Here is a 23,567-nt window from a genome sequence, read left to right on the forward strand (position 1 = left end):
TATACTTTTCTACAGTTTATTAAGTACCCTTTTTTCAGGTCAACCTTAACAAAGGAGTGGCTTGCACTGTTCAGTCACTCCTTGAGAGGGGGCAAAAAACCCAAAGCCCTAAGGCAAGTTCCTCACACACACACACCTCTCTAGCCTATGGTAAAAAAACAGTACAGCTTTTTTAAAAGTATGAATTTCTGCTGTGTTCAAATTTACATAATCTTCAATCAAAGAAGATTTAGAAAATTCCATTAAGACAAAAGCTTAAACATGTTCACAAAGAAAAATGTAAAGGCTTAGAATTCAATCTTTTAATTTAAATCATATTTGACGAGTTGTCTATATTGATAACTCTATTTATTGACCAAAGAACAAGAAATTTTGATTTCAAAATTTCATATATGAGGAAAAACCCAGCAAATTAATAATCTAAATAAACCTACCCCAACTGCAGATATACAACCAATAGGATTGGGGTTTAAAATTACACTGTAGGTCAGAAATATTTTAATGTCACTTCCCATAATTTTGGTTACAAATAACATATGGTTAGAAGTCCTTCACCAAAACCTTGCTGCTTAAATTCAAGAGAATACCAACATTTTGTTCCCTTCCCAACCACTCATTAGCCTTCCTTCTTTAGACCAAAGTTTCTTCAAGTACACTAGAATGACCCTTCCCTATATAAATAAAATGTCCATCTTTTTTAATCTCTCAACAAGATGCAGACAATAGAGAACAATTAAAAATAAGAATTCTTTTAATAATAAAGTAACTTTTCCACCCCCAATTTTCACTTAGCACCAGTCTCCTGCAGTCTCTACATATTTGATATGAGAATCAATTGTTGTGGATTAAAGCAGTTTTATTTTTCCAGTGTTTTGCTGCAAACTAATCCCTGAAGGTGTAGTGATAAAATCATTCCAGTCGAATAAATTTGAGAAATATTACATGTCATTTTTAATTATTAGATCATTGAAAACACATTGTTTAATAGAGACTTTTAAAAAACATTTCAAATGGGAATTTCTTATTTAAATAAGTGTTTCCCAAACTTAGAGAGTAATGGATTCATTTGAGTGTGTGTGTGTATGTGTGTCTAGGGAAACCAGTGTTTCTGAGAATGTACTAGAGAAAACAGTATAAGGCTTTATACTAAAAAAGACACCTTCAAAATGCATAGAGTAAATGCTCATTCATGCCAATATACCTGACCAGGTCAAGGTGAAGTTTCTTAGAGGAAGGGCCTGGAAGAACCATTAAGACAAATGGCATCAGGTTTAGGCAGTAAGTTCAATAAATAGTGAATCTTTTAGAAAGATATCAAAAAAGGATTTTCAAAGAAAATATGTCAGCAAGTTTATAATCTTTTCCAGTGGCAGCATATGAGAACACTCATTATCCTTTCAAATAAATTCCCTCATACTTTTCAGATATTGAGAATGTATGTGTTAGATAAAAAAAAAAAAAAACTTTTATTACAATTTTTTAACAATTGCAATCTAAAGTTACCTAATTTGAAGCTCACTGTGAATGTAAGGATGTGGTACCAAGAAAGTATAATTTCATGAAAAAAATTATTTAATACCCATTTACAAGCGTGGACATGGTGACAATGGGAAAGATACCTGGCTTTTCCGTTTCCAGAAGACATTAACAATTTACATAGTGCCTTTGGTCTTTTGCAAGTACTGGGTCTTTCAAGTATTTATTACAATAAATATACAAAGCACTTCACTTTGAAAAGTACCCTTTAAATATAAAAGAATATTTGTCAATCATTAAAATGAAACTTTTTTTTTAAAACGTGAAATACCAATATCACAAAAAGGCTGTATTTCTATAGCACCTGTCAGTAATAGCTTAAAGTTGTTGAATAATATTAAAAGGGCAGTCTTGTGTGACTTGCTATATTATAGAGTATGAATGTGGAACAGAAGGGGAGATCTTTTGAAGTTACAAGCTCCATGGTTATAAAAACATGAACAATAGAGGGAATGCTTTATAGAAGACTGACTGGCAGTTGTACCAGGCAGAAGAAGAGCACCTGGAGGTGATTCTAAATGTTCTAAACCTGCACAAGGTACTGCTGCTCCCTAGAAATAGGTCAGCCTGGGCTAGATGCTAGTGGAGTGAGCTGATGGAGGTGCTGGTGCTCAAGAATCCATACCACATGGCTTCTGTAACTAATTTCCTGTGATTTAAACTGGTTAGCTTTTTTCAAAGTATACTTGGCTATTATAGGTGAAATATGGCTAGAAATAAGTTGCCACTTCTATCACAGGCTATATCTAGCCTGATATACGCAGGCAAGAAAAAAATTAAAATAAAAAATTCAGGCAAGAAATTAGTATGGCCCACTCGTGAGCATTCATCTCTCCATCGTGTGCTCCAGGAGAACTTAGTTAACATTCTGTACCAGAATTCCTCATTTTGAGCACCAGAATTCCTCATTTTGAGCACCATGGTCATCTCTGAATAAACTGAAAGTTCCCACTGGTCAGTTAATCCCTACAATTCCTATATTAACTGATCCTGACAGCATTTACAACTTGTACTTAAGGAAAATTGTTTTATATAATTCCTATAGCATGCACCATTCCTTTGAAGTTATGAATATGTAACCCGTCTTCAAATTTTTCTTGAAAGAATTACATCTATTCAGTTCTTACAGAAGGTGACCTTCCAAGCAAGATTATGGCAAGTTGCAAAAAACTAAACATTTAATTCTTGAAATGACACATGGCAAGAATAACTGTGCACAAAGTAAAAAATGTATATCTGGATATGTATTGTTTAAACAGCTCTTTTATAGAAAATGTTCTTACACTTCTGAAGAACTCCAGGGCCCCACAGAACAGAAAGGTAAGCCTGCCTTGTTCAAGAGATCAAGTCCTGATAATATCCACATTTCTAGCGTTACAGGAAATGGTGAAAGATGGCTTCAAATAATTTCAATAGTTGAAATGAGGACTCCTGCTCTTTCCAAGTATAGTAATATCTAACACCTCTTTTGCACTTCGTGGCTACAAAAGTTGCCAAGGGAGATTTTTTTCAGAGCCATTATATCATGCTGTCTGCTTTGCAAAGAACTGGAATCATCAGTCTGATTCATCCCATGCCAGTCGCTGATGCTACAATCCCACAGAAAATGACTAAAATTTAGCACATTTTTACACAAAGATTTACCACTGAGCAACATTCATCATCCCTCAAATGCATATTTTTTAGTCCTTTACAGAAAACAGTCCTCAGCATCTCACAATAAAGGCCAGGAAAAGAGTATTCTTTGCAATGTCCAAGTCTGTGAGATTTTGGCTAGGATAGAAGAAGAAGGCATTACACTGAGCGAGAGAAAATGAGGTGTAGCATTTTTATTTCATCACAAGTTAAATAGAAGAGGTTGTTTCCATTGGAAACTGTGACAAATGTTAACCTGAATTTCCTGTTACTTTTAAGTTACTTGGAATTGGCTGTATATACATACATATCTGAGGTGTAGACTATATTAGGCACAAATTATGAACTAGTTCCAAATAATGTGCTTGGGCATCTTTGTAAAATCAAATCACTGCAAGATAGAGGATGTGAAATGAAAATCCTTCTCTTTGCATCTTTGATCTTTCTTCAACTAAGTATAAAATAAAGAATATGAAACTAACCCCCCCCCCTTACCGCAATAGAAATGTTAAACTAGAACTATTTGATAGGTAGAAGGGAGATGTTTGAAAATGCATAAATGTATTGTTATTTAGACCCAACTTCCCCTTCTAAATATATTTTCCATCTGCTTTTACACATATGCTCTCTTCCAACCAGCCTGGTCTATTCATGTCCTTCTACACATCTTCCAAACCCTAACCCCTGTTATCTTTCTTCTTTCTTTACCTATTTATTTTGTTCTTACTGCCTCCCAAAGATGCATATCCAAGACAATGCCAATCTGGAGTGGATACCTTTCCCTTTGATTTGGTAGACAGATAATCTTGGCTTACTTTGGATAAGATAACTTCCTTCTATAAAAATAGAGATACTAATCACACCACTTCGGATTGCTATGAAAATTAAATAAAATCATTCAAAGAAAGATGCCAAATATGTAGCAGCTGTTCAATAAATCCTAGAGGCTTACTTTTTAAAAGATTAATAATTTATGCATACAGAACTAGGGTACAGGCCAGAGGTGCAGGGGCGGTGAGAAGATTCACCAGAGACAGACTGGGCAGCAGAACAGGCAGATCGACTGAAATACACTGCTGAGAAGAGCGGCGGGTGGGCCAAGAGAGGTCTGCCACACCACGTGCGTCACCTCCCTGGCTGGGGATAGAACTCGTGCAGCAGTGGCTCAGAGTGCTGTGCTTAGCCCTTTGCACCACCAGGGAGGGCTCTAAAAACCTCTTATTTTTAATCATCTGATTAGTGAGTATTCTCAGGCACTAACATATATAATAATAACAGCAGTCATTATATATACACTTACTATCACTTTTCATAAGTAGATATCCAGCAAATATCCTCAAATATCTTCAAATTGAAAAAAAAAAACAGAATAATTTTGACTTTTTTATATGTAAGCTAAATCTACTATTTTATCTTTTCTTTCACTGTTGAATTTCAGACATTGGATTTCTCACACAGTTGCTTTTCTGGTCATCAGTGGTCTGAACTGCCAAACCTCTGAGATTTAACTGCCAACTATCATTGCCAAGTCCAGCAGTTACAACTGCCCCAGGTCTACAGTTAAGCCTCAAATTCAGGCAGTCCCAATTTCACATATTCCCAATATATAATCAATATATCTTGGAAGCTCAGTGTTTATTCTGACAGATACTTTTGCCACTCTTGATATCACTGCTAGCTGAAAAACAAAATTTCTTAACTTGAAGATAATCTGCAGCTTCAGGAGATTTTCCACTTTTTAAATAATATATTTATATAAGGAATGATCCCATGCCAGTCACTTAAATAATTATCTTTAAAATTTCCTCACCTTTATAAAAACAATAAGATATTTTCTTGGAGAACTCTCCATCATGATTTTAGCTGTGGATTAACATCAGACCTGGTGATTTTCTGCCCTAATGGAAATTTTCATTGCTACACTAAACCTATAAGAATCAATCACTCATGCTTCAAATCATTTTTCTTTCCTAAATCATTATAAAGTTCTTATAAATTTAGTCAGTTCCAAATGCCAAAATAATTACTTCAGACTTTATATGTATCATTTTATTCAAAAAATAGTCTTGTAAATTATTCACTATCCATATAATCAGGATAAAGTGAAGACAGGGAAGAATAAGAGATTTATATCAATGAATTGATTAGCAAAGGAATGAGAAGACAATTCTGGAGCAATGTCCTGGAGTAGGGGAGAAATGATAGAATTTACTTCACCAATGGAAAACCAGTGGCTTTAGACAGGAATGGGTATAGTTCACATACAGAAGAAGGCAGAAAGGGGGATTTAGGAGAAAGAGAAAAGATAAGTGGTTACAACTTGGGAGGTCTATCTAACTGTTGCACTAACTGTTACTGGCACATGTTAACTAAAACAAACAAACAAACAAAAACATATTTGTTGTGCATGATCAGATGGTTTGCATCAGCTGGTAACACAGTCTAATTTATATATTCGATTGTTATGGTCAAAGCCATTTCGCCATGCAATCAAGGGCCCTCCTGGCAATCTTACTCTTCCTGATCTTGCCTTGAAACACACTCTCACTCTTTCAGGTGGGATGCTTATGCTTTTGCCTCACCTTAGACCCTGTTTATATAGTTCTCTTGGTTTCTCCCACACACACACACAAAAATTTGATGTAAACTTCTAGAAGATAAGTAACCTGATAAACCCCTCTTTTTATATAAACCCAACAAAATATTCACAGTATGCAAGTTTCTAATTATTAAATACTTCAAGCTCCCATAATTCAAAAACTCAGACCCATCTAGAAATGCAAAATGCAGTTGGTACAGCTTATAATATCAGAATATGACATTTCTACTTATAAATAAGGCCAACACAGCAAAACAGCTACCATTAACAATTGAATCAGAAGGCTATTGGGATGCTTACAAATTTTCAAACTAAAAGTGAAATAAAGTTCTTACCTATCCTCAATGTCTGAGTCTTAGTTTCTTTATTCTGTAATATGAGGTGATGGAATTTAAAGGAATTTCCAGCTTGAGGGTTTGATGACTTTTTTATGAAAATCATTTAATTACTACATTTATGTTTAATTACATTTATTAAACAACTGATGTTTTTAATAACCATTATAATATGTATTGTGTACAATTGAAAAAATTCTTTATGTAAATTGTGATTTAACTTTCCCAACATTGATATGTCATCAGGGCTGAAGAAGGAAGCAATGAGCCACGTACATGCACTCCATGATTGAAGAACACAACCTTCACCTGGCTCCAGACTGTATAATTATTAATACACCAGGAATCTTTGTATAAGGGCATGAGGCATGGAAAGATGAGTAGAAGCCCCCATGCTGAAAATGGAAGGAAATAAGATAAACCCCGCAACTGATTATAAATACAAGAGTCTGGCCTATCATATATAATATGGAAGTGTGAGGTTACATCTAACAATATACAACAGAACAGCTCCTGAGAGGAGGTACAACTTGAGATAAACCTCGAAGCATGTGTAGCTAGGTACTGTGTATTTTAACATGAATGTGGTTGTACAGAAATAAGCCTTGAATTTCAATCTGAGTGATGTCAAGCATATGACATGCACTCCGTGACACACTAGAAATTTATCTATCAAAGATTTGATTTAGCCCTGTTCATTAAGCTTTATACAGGCTCTATATCATTGAAAAGGGATGTAAAATAGCATTCCTGATGGCCTTCATGTCATGAGATATAATAACAATGGGAGTTTTCTTGTTAGACAGTTTTCTCTGCATGCTTGTTCATCTTCATGAGTTCTCTGACAGACAAATGCCCCGTAAAACTTGTTTTTCTTTGTTTGACAACTATAAATTAGGCACAAGCACTGCTAATATGGTGGGGGGAGGGAGGTAAAAGTTCTCAAACAGCTGAATTCTGACTGTTCTGCATATGCAAGGCATACAGCTTTTCATTTTTTAAATTCCAACTCTAATACAGGCCTCAAAAAAGAAAAAGAAAAATTGGAGGGTTAGATGTTTCTTCAAATGAAAATGCAGAGCTCAAAGCAAAATATTTGAAGACAATGTACAATAAGGACTTTTTTCAAGTCATATAAAAGCTGTTTTATGAAATTAAGCTGGAAATATTATAAGTGGGAAATGACCACAGAATAAATAGGAACCTTTTAGAAAGAGAGCAAACATGTGTTATTTATTTTCCTAGTAAACAGAAGTGGCAGATTCAATCAGCAAGAAACATTGGATAGTTATGACCATTTTAATCATGTAAAAAATTCATAAGATTTGTTTATGGTGCATTAAACAGCATCTTCAGGTTAGTATTTAGGAAAGTGAATAAATTCCATTTACTAATGGACTAGAGATAAGAAGGGACAAGTTCTCTTATGTGGCTAATAATGCGAAAGGACATAGAACATTTTGGCATCTCTGCTACTACCTCCTTTTACTCTTTATAAGCATATGGAAATAGTTATACCCAATTGCATAAAAAATATTTAAAACTATAAAACAGTTCCAAAGTATGTAGTGTGCCATATTTCATGTGGAGAGAGATGCCTTTAGTTCCGTTTTGAAAGTCCTAAAAAGTGCAAAGCAATAGTACTTTTAGTATTTATATCTACTTAGATTCTCTAATGTTTAAAGTCATGTTGAAAAATGTTAATTTTAGATGTTAATTATAGAGCTGGAATAAAGCATTGGTTATAAAATAGCTAGCTGAGGTTAAATCCCTCCATAATGATCAGTTTTTTGGTACTCCCTGTTATTTAAAATACTACCAAAGAAATACATTACAAAAATTACACACCAGCATGTGGCATATCTCTTCACTTGGAATTTTTATGAATGATAAAACTAACTAAACACAAGGAAACCAAATATTTGTCTGGTCCCAACTCTACTTTATTCCCTAACATATGACATGTATGAATGTTACATTTCATTTCGAATCAAAGATTAAAGATAGCGTTCTAATGTAAAGCAAAGATATCAAGTGTCTCTGGAAGGATGGAAACTTAATTTGACACAACTCTTCATTTTCATTTTGCCTTAAAAATTATTATGGAGTTTTGGAGATAGGGATGAACAAACTTTAAAAAAAAAGTTAAGAATGAAAAGATTTGGTAAAATGTTATAGGACTCTTTTTGTAAGTAAATATTGAACCAAGAACCAGTTTTTTTTAGGAAGTCAACATACAGAATGCTGCAATACACTGATGTCTCCTTGGCAGAGCTCGCTGAACCAGAATCAACTTACTGATTAAGAATCCCCCCCCCCACCCGTTCCAGATATATGTGATACGGTTGTCAAAGGAGGAGTTGATTTCCTTTGGATATTCAGCAAGGAGATCAGTCTCATCATTTTTCACTGATTCTATTGTTATTAGAACAATATGTAAAAAAGGGGCTGAGGCAGGTAATACTGAGAAGCTGGCACAACAAAATTGTTGATACTCACTTGTTTCTATTCACTAACACTGTATTTTTTTTTCAGTTTGTTTTCTTCCTTTCTTTACCAAATCACTATTGCTCCAAGATGAACTTCGTAAGTACCAATAATAATTGCTTTTGAGAATATAATCAGAGAACTTTAGTCAACTTTTCTACCATTTAAAATATAGTTGACCTACATTCCAGATTATCAGAAACTGTTCATTTTCTAGTGTAATAGGTGAAAATTTCATATATTTTGAGGAAATTGCAAATAAGACAATATGTCTGCTCACATAAATATATATTTTTAATTCTGTAGGTACTTAAGTTCCAGTGCCTAGTCAGAAAGTTATCACTCTACTGACAGAAAATCCATACCAAAGATAACAGTAGAGAATATGCCATCAGTTAAAAACCTACTATTATTTTATAAACCACTAAGGAAGAAAAAGAATGTTGCTATTTAAACCATGACATAATGCCTTAATGATAATCCTGTGCAACATATGAATTGATAGCGTCAGCCCTCATTGCTTTGAAATGATTTTATCTATTCCAAAGAATTTGGCAATCTATACTACCTTCTCTTGGAGTGTGCGAATAATCTCTTTGCAAGTATTTCAGGAACAAAACATAACACATCTTCATCTACTGTGGATCTCTTCCTTTTTTAGGTCCATAAAACCCTTGGTTGTTAATTTGTAAGAAAATATGAAATTCTGATCATTTCTACAATTATGCTTCATTATTATCAAATTTATTTTCTACTCAGCAATGTGGAAAGCTGGGGGAAAAAATGTCATTTACACTCATGTAATATAAGAAAGCCAAAAGAATTCACGAGTTTCTTTGAAACTATTGAAAGCTGAAATTGCAGGGCAATCAAATAGCCCAAAATCTAACAAAAGACAGGTGCTTGCAGGAGTGATAAGATATAGGCAGTGGCTTATGTAGAACAGGTGGGTTTAATTGTGTTGCTTGGGAAATTGGTGGAGGCCAAATATACTCTGGAGAGAGTGTGAGGTCCCTGGAACATAAGAGAACTAAGAGAGACCATAATTTTCAAATGTTTTCCATGAACTTAGGATAGTCATGGAAAAGATTGAAACAATTTTCAAAATTTGTTTTGTAATGTAGATCACTCTATGAGGGCCACATCTGCTGTGGAGCAAAGCCTTCAACTATGGAGGCAACAGTAGAAAAGTCTGTGACCCTAAGGACACTGATGAAAACCTATTGCAGTTGGATGGAGGGAATAATTAAAGCTGGTAGGATTACATGCAGGGCCCGAGACTACAACATGTCAGGGGGCACAGGAGTCCTAATACCCTGGGGTACAACATATGCCAATCTAAGACTGAGGCTTACTGTGAGCTGCTGCCACCTGCTCTCTCAGAAAGCACCAACTACCAGATCATCAGAATATGGCTGGAAGAGGGAGAAACAAGAGACTGTGCACCACTAGGCAGAGCACGAAGTTGATAGAGGAGAACTCACTGAGGAAAGAACCTCTCTGGCAAATCACCTAACACAAGGAATCCCTAAAGGAATTTGAAAGGGGTGGTTCCCTAAAGGTAACCATAGCAACAATAAACCTAAACTCTTGGCCCAACTCCTATCTACATTATTTCAAATCTCCACATTTATAGGTCTAGCAGAAGGAAAGGCATACGGATTTCTACTTGTAGATCCCTTCCTTTTTTAGGTCCATAAAACCCTTGGCTGCTAATTTGCAAGAAAATGTGACATTCTGCTATTATGCTTCATTATTACCAAAGTTATTACAGAGGTGCTTAACTTTCAACAACAAAAGTATGTTTCCAAACCGAGGCAAAGATTGTCACAGGTAAGTAATTACTAAGGAAATTCAATACCCAAAGTCCTACTCTTTAAGAAAGATTTTTTTTCTCCCCTCAGGGAAAAAATATGCCATTGTAACTTATTGTCTATTTATAGCAAATGTAAAACTAAAATGTATGACAACCATAGTGAATGAAGAAATTGACAGCATACTATTATAAAGCTCTTACACTATATATGAAGTGGCATAATAATATCTAAAGGTAAACTTTGATAGAACACATATCTAATTAAACATGATATGTCTGTGTATATATATATGTGGATATGTATTACACTCAGGGGAAACCTCTTATAGTCTAGAGATATAAATAATATAATGAATATAATATCAGTAAGTCGATAGGAGAGATAGTTAAATCACTAAAAATACCAGAACAAATTAAAGAATACAGAAAAGTTAGGAAAGCAAAAACAAAGTACAGGTAGAAAAATAGAAAATAGCTAGTAAGATGACCTTTTTACAGTTATACCATTAATCACATTATATATGAGTGGCCTAGGCAACTAGGTAAATAAAAAGGTTATTTTCCATTAAATATATTTAGACCAAACTAAGTATTGCCCGTAAGAAACCCACTGTAATTATAAACAAATAGACAGTTTAAAAGTAAAAGAAGAGAAACAAAATGAGGCAAATGTTAATCTAAAGAAAGCTGGAATAGCCATATTAACTTTTCTGAAAAGTAGATTTTGAAACAAGGAATTATTAGGGATAAAGAAGATTGTTACATACTGACATAATAAGTGAAAAATTGACAACTGAAAGGAACAAGTAGACAAATTCACAATTAGAGAATACAACAATCCTCTCAGTAATTACTAGAAATATATACAGATGGTCTGAACACTGATCAACCAGTTTGATCTGACCATTCTGGAATAGTCTAAATAATACCAAAATATGCATTACCTTCAATTGCACATGACACAATCACTAGTATAAACATAATATGTGTCATAAAATAGACCTCGGCCCTCCCTAGTGGCGCAGCGGGTTAAAGCACTGCACTGAGAAGCTAAAGCCACTGCAGCATGAGTTCAATTCCGCCTGCCTCGGAGGTGACCACATGGCGTGGCAGACCTCTCCTGTCCAGCCCATTGCTCCCCTCAGCAGTGTACTTCGTTGATCAGCCTGTTCTGTTCCCCACTCTGTCTCTGGTGAAGCCTCTCACTGCCCCTGAGCCTCTGGCCTGTATGTACAAATAAATAAATCTTTAAAAAAAAAAAAAAGACCTCAACAATTTTAAAAGAATAGAAATCTTAAAAGTATGTCCCTGAATTATAGTGCAAAGAAGTCAGAGAACATTGAGAAAAAAAATGCCTGAAAAATCCCTAAATGTTGGAGGTCAAACTTTATACTTTTAATAAACATGGGTCAAAAATGAAATTTCAAAGAAAAATTTGAAATATTTTGAAATGAATTATTAACATCAAAAAATTGAATATAGCTGAACTATTATTTAGGAGATTTTTATAGGATAAACCATTAACATTAGAAAAAAAAGCTCTAAATCAGTATGTTAAGAAACATGAAAAAAGAATTAATTAAACTCAAATCAATCACAAGAAAGGAAATAATAAAGGTGAAAATCTAAATCAATGAAAGTGAAAATAAAAAGCTTAAGGAAAAAATCAATGAAACCAAAAACTGATTCTTTTAAAGAAATTTCACCCCAGCTTCTGTCCTTGTTAAATACAAAGTAACTGCATTTCAGCATGAAATCAGCAGGTTTATCATATGAATATTTTTTAAGTAGTGATTAAATTCAGTTTGTATCATTTCAACTACATGAATATACACACACATACAGCGGTATACCTGTGTATTATATATGTATGCATAGTATATGTGTGTATATTACATACATATATATGTGTATATATGTATATATAGCAGTTAAAACAGAAAATCAAATCAGATATTTCAGATTAAGGAAATATCACATATGAATGCGCTTTAAGCTAACCATGACTAATATATTTAACAAATAAAAATCACTTACAAAAATAGATCAAAACGTGAGGAATTCTAACAGTGAATGAAAGTAATGAAATGGAATTTTAGATCTAAATGATACGTATCTGCAATTCAGAACTCACTAGATGAGCTTATCAGACTAAGTTAGGTAAGTAGCTTGGGGAAAGGTAAGCAGAAGTTATCCAAAAGCACACAAGTGTTTTTGTTGTTGTTTAAAGAACATAGCATACATAACCTGTGGGACATAAACTCCATCCTCTATTTCAAATCCCAGAATAAGAAGGAGAAATTGGAAAAGAAGTAGAACTTAGAGAGAAAGTGGCAAAAATAAGATAAACAGGAACTCATGCACTGTGGATGGGAGGAGTATACATTAGTCCAAGCACTCTAGGAAACAGTTTAGCAAGTTACTAAAAAGAAGCAATATATATTCTATGATATAAAAATTTCATTTCTGGATATATATATTAGCAGTGAGGACTTAAGCTTACTGAAAGTCAATCCAGGATTTTTTATAACAACTTTATTTAAAAAAAAAAGCCACAAACTAAAAATAAAGGCACAATTCATCAAGAAAACAGATAAAAAGATGACATGCATACAATAGTCTATATTTAGGGAAAGAGAACAAATAGCTATACATAAAACATTAATGAAATTCAAAAATGTGATCTACAAAAGAAGCCAGATGTATAAAAAATATATACTGCATGGTTCCACTAACTTAGGTTGAGTAGTGTTTACACTGGCAGGGAATGTTGACTGGGAGGCTACACAAGAAACTTCTAAATGCTATAAATTTCTATATTTGAGTCCAGATAATGGTTGAAAAGACTGTGTGCACATATGGATGTACAGAGATTTATATAAATTCATATACTTAAAAGTCATAATTCTTTGCATTTAAGGTCTTTGTGCTCCAAGCTAATACAACAGATTGTGTGCTCCCAGAAGCAATGTTGAATCTAATCCCCAACTTGATGGCTTTAGGGATGTGGCCTTTGGAAAGTGATTAGGCCATGAGAGCAAAACCCTTATGAATGGTGACTCAAAGCGACCTCATTTCTTCAGCCATGTGAGGACATAGTGAGAAGAGCGCCATACATAGAGCAGCAAGCAGGCTTTCATCAGATACCAGATCTGCAGGAACTTGATGCTGGACTTTCCAGACTTCAGATTTGTGAGAGATACATTTCTGTTTATATAACTCACCCAATTTACACTATTTTGTTATAAAAACCCAAGATTAAGTCGAAATTGGTACCAGCAGTAGGATGCTGACAGAACAAATACTTCAAAATATGGAAGCAGTTTGAAAATGAGTAAACAGAGAAGCAGACGTTTTGAGGTGCATGCTAGAAAAAGCATGCATTGCCATGAATGAACCTTTAAGTAATATGCTGAGTATGAAGGATATTGAACTAAAAGGTTTGAAAAATTCTTGTTTGATTCATATTGCAAAATGTGAGAACACAAAGGCTGCGGCCAAGCACCGTTTTCATAAAGAGATTGGTGTGGACTATGGACTAGATCTCAACAGAAGATCTTCTCCTAGACAATGGAAGACTAGCCCTGAAGGCCAATTGAGAACTTGAGAGTTGCCATTGCAACTGTGGCCCTGCAGTTCCAAAGCTGAAGTGGGGAGCTCCCTGTCAGGAAGGAGCTGATGGGCCAGGAGGCCCCTACCCTTTGCCTCAGCATGGTGCCCTCACTAAGAGCTCTGCCAAGTGTTGCAGAGTCAAAGGGTGGCTGCCTCCATCCAGATTTCAAAGGGTGGGTGGGTCTACCCAGCAAAGCTGCAGCCTTGGGAACCAGTAGGACTTGATAGCAGAGCATTGAGCCAAAGAGAGTTATTCTCAAGCCACAAGCTCACTAGGAGCCTGCTTTGTAGTTTGGACTTACTCGGAGTCTATTACCCCATTTCTTTCTTCTTTCTCCCTTTTGGAATGAAAATGTCTATCTCATGTATGACCTACCCTTGTATTTGGAAGCAGATAACTTGTTTGGCTTCACAGGTTTGCAGCTAGAGAGAAATTTGCCTCAGGAAAAATTATATCTTGAATCTCACTCATATCTGATTTAGATGGTATTTAAATGAGGCTTTAAAATTTTAGTTGAAGCTGGAATGAGTTAAGACTTTTGGGTTATTGAGATAATGTATTTTGTAAGTGAGAAGGTCATTAATTATGAGAGGTTTACAGGTAGAATGCTATAGTTTGTGGCACCCCAAAATTTATATCCTGAAAACATATCCTCCAAGGTTATGGTATTTGGAGGTGACTATGAGTATGGAACCTTCATGATAATACACTGACTGTAAATTTTCACTGATGTTCTTATTCCTTCTGAAATTTTTTTTTATTTCCTATTGCTTTTCTGTCTCCTTTCTAATCAAAATTATTGAAAAGTTAAAAACCTAATTAGATAGTCTTCTATAAATGAACTATATAAACTTCACATACTCTTGTAAGAAAACCAACCACTGTATAAATTTTCTATTGCCATAACAATACTGTTTAACAAGCCAATCTAAAACTTAGTATCTTAAATAGCCACCATTAAATATTTCTCAGAAAACTATTGGCTCTGCTGAGCAGTTTTTCAGATCAGGGCTGAATCCAGATGATTTAGACTGTGCTCACTTATGCGTACCATATAGACTGCGATTGGTTGATCTCAGATGGACACAAATAAGACCTTGGTCTTTTCTACCTTCTCCTACCCTCTAGCCTATAGCCTAGTAGTGACAGGAATTCAAGTAAATAAGTAGAAATGAACAAATACAGTCAAGCTTCTTCTTATATATAAAATTTTTCTATCTCATTCATCAAAGGAAATTATGTAGTCAAGTTTAAGGACAGTTCGGAAGGGTGATAATATCAAAGGGCAAGGCTACAGAGAGATATGAAAACCCGGGATCAGGACCATCAATTCAATCTCTCATGTTATAGTTCTGGTTTTTCTGGACTCCATTCTTAAATTTTTCATAAGAAATTCTTTATATATGTAACATACAGGATCTGCTATCTCACAGCATTCATCTTTTCCCTGGAGGAAACTTGTAACTGAAGTTACATCCTTAAGGGAATTATCAAATGTCGCCTCAATAATGAAGATTAATGCCTTATAAGGCTTGATGTACTACATAACCATTTTAAATGTCTTTTGCATATAGTAATATTTAATTCAGCTTTATTTTATGATAAAGTAAATGAGCTAAGATAAATGAAAGGCAATGTCTGCAAATATTAATGTTAATTTGAATCATTGTGAATTAACACCTTCTGCAGAACAGTCTGCACATGGTGAGTTCATTTGGTTGGTGAATGGAGCTAATACAGATAGAATAACATGTTTAATTTCCATTTATTCTGCCCCTGTGGCCAGGGAGATGATCCTTTATTCTAAATACTAATTTATTATTATTAGATCTGTTATTCTAAATAGTAATTGTTAGGAAGATAGGACAAACAAGCTTCAATTAGTTAATCAGTGAATTGCCTCACCTATGCAGATGACATGGTGAGCATTTAATGTGTCCTTAATTTGGGGGCAGACAAGAAAATCCCTAGTCCTCAATTCATTCTTCCTATGAGGGAGAGAAGGAGATGTATGGTAAGTGCATGATAAGACCTTCTGTCATCAGGCATAAAAAGTTAGATCACTGAGCTGGGTCTACATGCTATCAACTTAAGTAAATTCAAGTAGATCAAAGCAGTTGCCAGGACTAGGTCAGAATCAAAGGACGATGTTGCATATTAGTCTCTAATTCATAGGTGAAGTGAATCTCTGAAGAGAAGACAAAACAGGGTCAAACAAACCCTCCCCTCAAGAAGTTTCCAGAACAGAGAATCTTATAAGTGACCAAGTGTTATAGCAATGATTTTAACAAAGTGCTATGAGAACACTGAGGACATGAGAGCAAATGATGATGGTGATGATCATTTTGATGATAGTTACAAGTTTCATTCCAACAAGTAGGGCCTATGGGCCTAGAAGTATTAAATCTGTGTGTATACAAGCCTGAACTGTGTCAGTAAGAATTCAAAGCTGACATAATGCACTTAGCTCCTGTCTTCAAAAGCACAAATAATTAGGAAAACAGCTGTTGAAAAACAAACAACAAAACAAAATGTTCATGATAGAAAGGGCCCTACAGATTTCAGGAGATAACTGACTCATTTGAGATGATAAAGAGATAACATATTCTTAAAATAGATGGGTTTTGAAATAGTGAAATAAGAAAATAATTCAGAAAATTTAGGTAAATATATGAACTTAACAAATGATATGTGCTGACTCTTTTGGAGCCCAGACAAGAGTTTCTTGATTGAAAATTATTTCCCCATAAGGTAGCCCATGACATAGATCCATTATTAACTATTTGTGTTGTTTTACCCTCTATTTTTGCATACAAATGTATTTCAGCAATAATAGAACATTTGAAGTGATGGTGCGATGAGGACATTGGTGCCCCTATATTTGCCTAATACTAAGAAATGTCAAATCTGTCTGGGAAAAATCACTTTGAAAGAAAAATTGGTCTGGTTGAGAGCTCAAAAACCACATTAAATCTAAGTATAAAATCCTTTGGTCAAGTTATAATTTTTAAATAGGTACTCATTACAAAAATGCTGACATAGTTTTAACCATAGAAATGTTGATTATTCACAGTACCCAACCTATTATCTATTTTTGTAATGATATTGGAATTTTCATATAATGTTGAGATTAGTTACATAGTTCATAAAAGTGAAACGTGTATTTTATTAGTATGAATTTTATGTGACACCAGCTCACAGATAAATATAAGTAAATATACAGAAGGGAAAAGAAATATAGAGACTTGAAACACCTTAATAACTCTTCCCCCTTTGGCTTATAAAACATGGGCTTGACAAAAAGAAAGACTACCAAAACCAAATAAGAAGGCAAAATTTTATCTGAACTGGCTTCAATTATATCATTTCTGTAGATATTTTCATTAGTAGCAATGATATGCTACATTTGTTAGTTAGGCTAATTATATGACTACTTAACTTCACTTTGTTTTTGCATATTGCCCTTGGTATCAACCGCACTTTTCACATCAGGAAAGAAAGCTTATTCAATATTGAACTATAGTTTCTTCTTGTACCCATACTCAGATATAATCACAAAGAACAGTATTAAGTTTTAAATGACTCAAGGAAAGAGAACTCAAAAAAATATTTGGGACTTTTTATTGTGAACTCTAAATTAAATTTTAGGCCCTATGAGCTTTGTCCCATAAACATGCTTCCCTCAAGACCTGCGGAATGTTGTTCACCTACTGGCATGGTTCTGACCTTCATGAAACAGTATTTTTACCCCGTCCTAATTCTTGAGATTTTCAGTACCTCTGAACCCAACTGTTACAGGGAAATCTGAAAGATGTCACAGCCCTGTGTGACATGTACACAGTGTCACTCTGGGTGCAGAAAACCATGAGTACAGTAGCTTCCCTAGTCCTGATGAAGTACATTCACCAATCAAAAGACAAAGAGTACTGAGATGAATTAAAAATCAAAGCCCAAATATGTGTTGCTTATAAGAGATTCACTCAAGCAATAAAGACAAATATAAACTTAATCAAGAGATGGAGATTGATACTCTAAGGCAATGGAAATTTTTAACAGGCAGAACTACTATTCTTATAGCAGATAAAATAGACTTCCAGTCAAAAAAGATAAACAAGAGATAAAGATGGGGAATGCATTAGGTTGTCAGAAAAGTCATGACATGCTTTTCCTTTGAAAAAACAGAAAAAAAAAGTCATGACTTCTGATAACCCAAGAATAATGAAGGACTCAATACAAAAGGAAGATTATCAATGTATATGTGCCAAATATAGCAGCACCAAAATATATAATGCAGATTATTAACAAACCTAAAAAGCAAAGCAAACATTAATATCAACACAATAAAGAGATTATCTAGACAATATAATATAGATATAATAACCACCAAGGGAACAATGACCTTAAATGACAAATTGGATAAGATAGACTTAATTTTTATGGAACATTTCACCTCAAAGCACAAAAATAAATACTCTTTTAAAGTGTTCAGAGAATTCTCTCAAGGATAGACCATATGTTGGGACACAAAGCATGGTTCAGTACATTGAGGAAGATAAATCATATTAAATACCTTTTCTAGTCACAGGGATAAGAAACTAGAAATCAACTAGAAATCAAACTAGAAATCAAGAGAAAGTAGGAAAATCATATACTTGTAAATACTATATAATGGACTACTGAATAACTACTGGGTAAATGAGGAAATCAGATGTGAAATTAAAAAAATACCTAAAGATATATGAAAATGTAGACACAACTTACTAGAATGTATAGGATACAGTGAAAGCAGTACTAAGAGCAATGTGTATAACAACACAAGCCTCCCTCAGGAAACAAGAATACAAATAAGAAATCTAAACTTGAACATAAACTGGATAAACTGGAAAAATCAAATGAAAAATCAGTGGAAGAAATAAAATAAAAATTGGAACAGAAATTGGTAAAATAGAGATCAAAAGATGAGCAAAAGAATCAAGAATCAAGAAAATCTTTCAAAAAAAGATTAACAAAATAGACAAACTTATAGCCAGAATCACAAACAAGAGAAAGAAAGCATTTATTTAAAAAAAAAATCAGTTATGAATGAGAAACAAGGGATACTACAGAAAAATAATCACATTATACAAAACCACAAAATCAAAGAGATACATGTATCCCAATGTCTACAGCTGCACTATTTACAATAGGTAAAAAGCTGTAAGCAACATAAGAGTCCATTGGCTGATGAATGGATGGATAAAAAACATGTGGTATGTAAGTATACACACACACACACACACACACACACAGGAGCATTATTCTACTATGCTACTAAAGAGGAAATATTTGCCATTTGTGACATCACCGATCTATTGTAATTTGGTGAAACAAGCCAGACCAAAAAAGACAGGCACTGTATGATTTCACTCACATGTGATATTTTGAGAAAACAAACCAATGACTTAAATAAAACAACCAAAAAATTTTGCAAAAACATTTCAATGGATTCTTTTGTTATTTTATACTTTCTAAATATAGATTAAGCTTCATGAGGAAAAAATAAAGTAAAATAATTTTTAATTGATAAAACAATAAAAATAAAAATGAAACCTTCAAAAATAGTTTGAACTCATAAATAAATAATGCTACATATTTGGGCCCTCCCTGGAGGTGCAGGGTTAAAACACAACACTAAGAAGATAAGGCCACTTCAGCCTTATCTTATCCCTGCCTGCCCCAGAGGAGATCCACATGGCGTGGCAGAGCTCTCCTGGCCATCCCGCTGCTCCCCTCAGCAGAGTACTTTGTCGATCTGCCTGTTATGCTCCCCACTCTGACTCTGGTGAATCCTCTCACCACCCCTGCACCTCTGGCCTCTGTACCCCAGTTCTGTATGCATAAATAAACCTTTAAAAAAAAGGTACATATTTTTTCAGTAGAAGTTTCAACTTTAATTTTTTTATCTACTTATATTGAATATCTTCTTGTTGGATACATTAATGGTACATTCATACAGTAGAATTTTATGTAAACTTTTAAAATCATGTATCAAAGAATATTTAATAATTTGTATTTTTAAATGAAAAAATTAAGACATAATTTTAAATCTACAATAAAATTTGAGAAAGGATAGAATATGAAAAAATACAAACTTATTATTATTCAGTAACATTTACATCAGCTAATACATCAAAAGTATTTTCTGGGGTTATAAATATTCAAACCATTAATAAAGTAATATGGTTATTCCCTTTATAGAATCACAATACAGCCTATGAGAGAAAAATTACTTTGCTAGTGTATGTTCAATGATTTCTTTCGAACTCTGTGTAGATAATTATTGAACTTTTTTTTCAAAATAAGTCCACACCACCACATCTAAGAAACGGGGTGTTTCTTACCTAAAGGTAAAATCTCCAGAGGCAAGACTACTGGAAGCCAAGAAAGCTTTTAACCCTGAAAGTAGAATGCAGTAGGATTGGGGTCATGAAAATGGGGTTCTCTGGTGGGTTCAATCCATTATTAAAATCTCATGTGAAACTAAGTGGAATTCATCTAGTTATGAAAGGATATGAAACTATATTTTGTAAGGGAGACAATTTATGTTCTCTGATAAACTGTGCCAGTGTACTTTTGTATATCTCTAAGTACTTAATAAACCATCTATGAGTCATGAGGTCGTGAGATTCCATGGGAAGGATATCCAAGGGAAAGGATAATGATGCTGTTTAGGCCATATCCTAGTTAGAAAAAAATAGCACACTTTGAAACCAATATGGCTTTGGTTTGCCCTTTCCACCTGGAGAATTTCCCTCCAAAGGCTTATCTAAAAGCATATTTGTAAAAGCCAGGTCTCCTTTTTATATATGTAAACACTGAAAACACACACACACTGCATTATTCCAGCCCCAAATTCTATAACCTTTCCAGGGTGGCCTACCTCTTTGCCCCATGAAGACACCAAAGCCTAACACCACCACCCAAGATGACTTGCTCAACTACCTTCTATAATTGGCATCTTTTTCATTTTCCAAATATAAAATATATATTTCAATGTAGAATATGCCTTTTAAAGACCACAAGTGCTATTCTCTCTACCACTGATTGAAAGTTACAGCTATAAGGCTTTAGGTTTTACTTTAATAAGGGTGATTTTAATACCTACCAGGCCTATTATATGTCAGACACTGGGAACAAAAAGTTAAACAAAACTTGATCCCTGTGTTCAAGGAGTTCAGAGTTGAGAGGCAGAGACTGAAATGTAAACAAGTCATTAGATCACAATTCCCTAACAGAAGCTATGGAAGAATGAGCAGGGAGCAATTAACTTTGACCAAGGTATTAGGGAAGGCACTTTAATAAAAGGATATTTTAGTTTTGTATGTGTTTTAATTTAATTTAAATTATTCTGATTTTAAAAACTCTTACAGAAAATATATAAAAACAAAAAAAGACACTAAAAATATTTGCTGAAAAATTGTTTTAGCTCTATCTTGACACTGTATTTGTCAAATTTTTTAGGTAATTCCATATTATTCAACAAGATAGTTAATATTATAGGTAACTTTCTGCAATAATAATTGCCTGGCAATTTTCTAAGTCCTTGACATGTTTTAAATCATTTCATTCCAAAATAAATAAAAATAATCTAGTAAGAAGTACAGGTAAAAAGTGTTAGTAAAAATAATAACTAGTAAGAAGTCAAAATAGTAGAATTCAATCCAGGGGTTTATATGCAAAGGTTGTTATTTTTACTATTATACTACATGTTTCTCCAGTCTTTTTTAAAACACATACACACAAACACACTCACAAATTTCAAAGTATATCTCCCGATGTGTTATTGTATCTGTAATGCGTTCCTTCGCTAGAAAGAATATAAAATCAAAAATCAAAAGCCCTCTCCCAAATATTGCTATAATATGGTCTAGCTATTATGTGTCAGAGACAATGACAGATGCTTTATTATTTTAACGTGCATGTTCATTGTTGCATTGCTGTTTTATTTGTTTTGATCATGAATGACCTTCATTGTACATGTGTCAGATATTTGTATCTTTCTTTGTAAGTTATCTATTGTTTATTTTTCTCATTATATTATTAGGTTATTTGTCATTTTTAAAGTAAATCATCCTTACATAAAGGTAATATTTTTCATGTGTTTGTAATAGTCTCTCAATTAATTTTAATGGTACTTTATGAAATACATGAGCTTCAGATTTATCTGAAGTTTGTCAATAATTTTTTTTAAGATTTATTTATTTATTCATATGGAACTGGGGTACAGACCAGAGATGTGGAGGGTGAGAGGATTCACCAGAGACAGAGAGGGGAGCAGAACAGGCAGATAGATGAAGTAAACTGCTGAGGGGAGCTGTGGGCGGACCAGGAGAGGTCTGCCTGCGCCATGTGGATCTCCTCCCAAGCAGGCGGGTATCGAACTCATGCGAAAGTGACTTTAGCTTCTTAGTGCTGTGCTTTAACCTGCTGAGCCACCAGGGAAGGCCAGCTTGTCAATAATTTTAATTATAGTTTCTGTTCTTCCTGTGAAGAATGGAAACACTGTCCCACTTTTAGAACAGATATCTACTGGCTATTTTTATTCATTTTTTTAATATTTCTAAAAGGAAAAGTAATTTTTAATAGTTAAAAAAGAGAAAAGATAGATGATAGATAGCCATAAATAAAAAGAGCATTTCCAATCTAGCCATCCAAAGGTAAACTATTATTCTGAAGAGAGTACTCCTTGAGTATTCAGTTTAGGATACACCAAGATTTCTGACTGAGGAGACTACCCAAAACTTAATGTCAAGAAATACCAGGATGGATAAGAGGACTAGGCAAGAAGGAGAACCTATTTCTAATAATCAGATATGAAAATCTCATGACTCATGTGCATTGATAGAAAATACAAGAAGATATTGTCTTGTAATGGAGAATAATTAATAGTAGACTGAAACACTGGTCAGGTCTTACCTGCAAAGGTTTAAAAACAAGACCACATGCAAAAGGGTCAAGCTATTTTCAAGTAGCATAGGTATATCCCAGAGCAAAGCTCATAAATATTTGAAGGAGTATAAAAATCTAGGGAAAATCCACAATGTCTGACATCCAAAAAAAAAAAACCCATTAGCCAAAGAAAGAAGCATATGTGCATAGACCATAGTGGGGGTGGAGGTGAGTGGAAATCTATGAACCCTATCTGAGTCAACAATTGACACAGATGTTAGAATTGGAACGCAAGATTTGTCCTAAAGGGATTCTAACTATATCCCATAGTTTCTAAAAGTCATGTAGAGATGTGGGAGATATAAAAATAACCCAAAACAAGTATCTTCAGATGAAATATCTGAACTGAAAGATGCTTGGGATGGGATTAAAAAGCAGACTAGAATCAAAACTGCATAGTACTGGAATAAGAATAGACATACAGACCAGTGGATTCGTATAGAAAACCCAGATATAAACCCACGAGTTTATGGACACCTAATCTTTGACAAAGGAGCAAAGAAGATACAATGGAACAAAGAAAATTTGTTCAGCAAGTGGTGCTGGGAAAACTGGGAA

This window comes from Condylura cristata, unplaced genomic scaffold (assembly GCF_000260355.1).
Source record: "Condylura cristata isolate star-nosed mole 26May11 unplaced genomic scaffold, ConCri1.0 scaffold00002, whole genome shotgun sequence".
Taxonomy (NCBI): domain Eukaryota; kingdom Metazoa; phylum Chordata; class Mammalia; order Eulipotyphla; family Talpidae; genus Condylura; species Condylura cristata.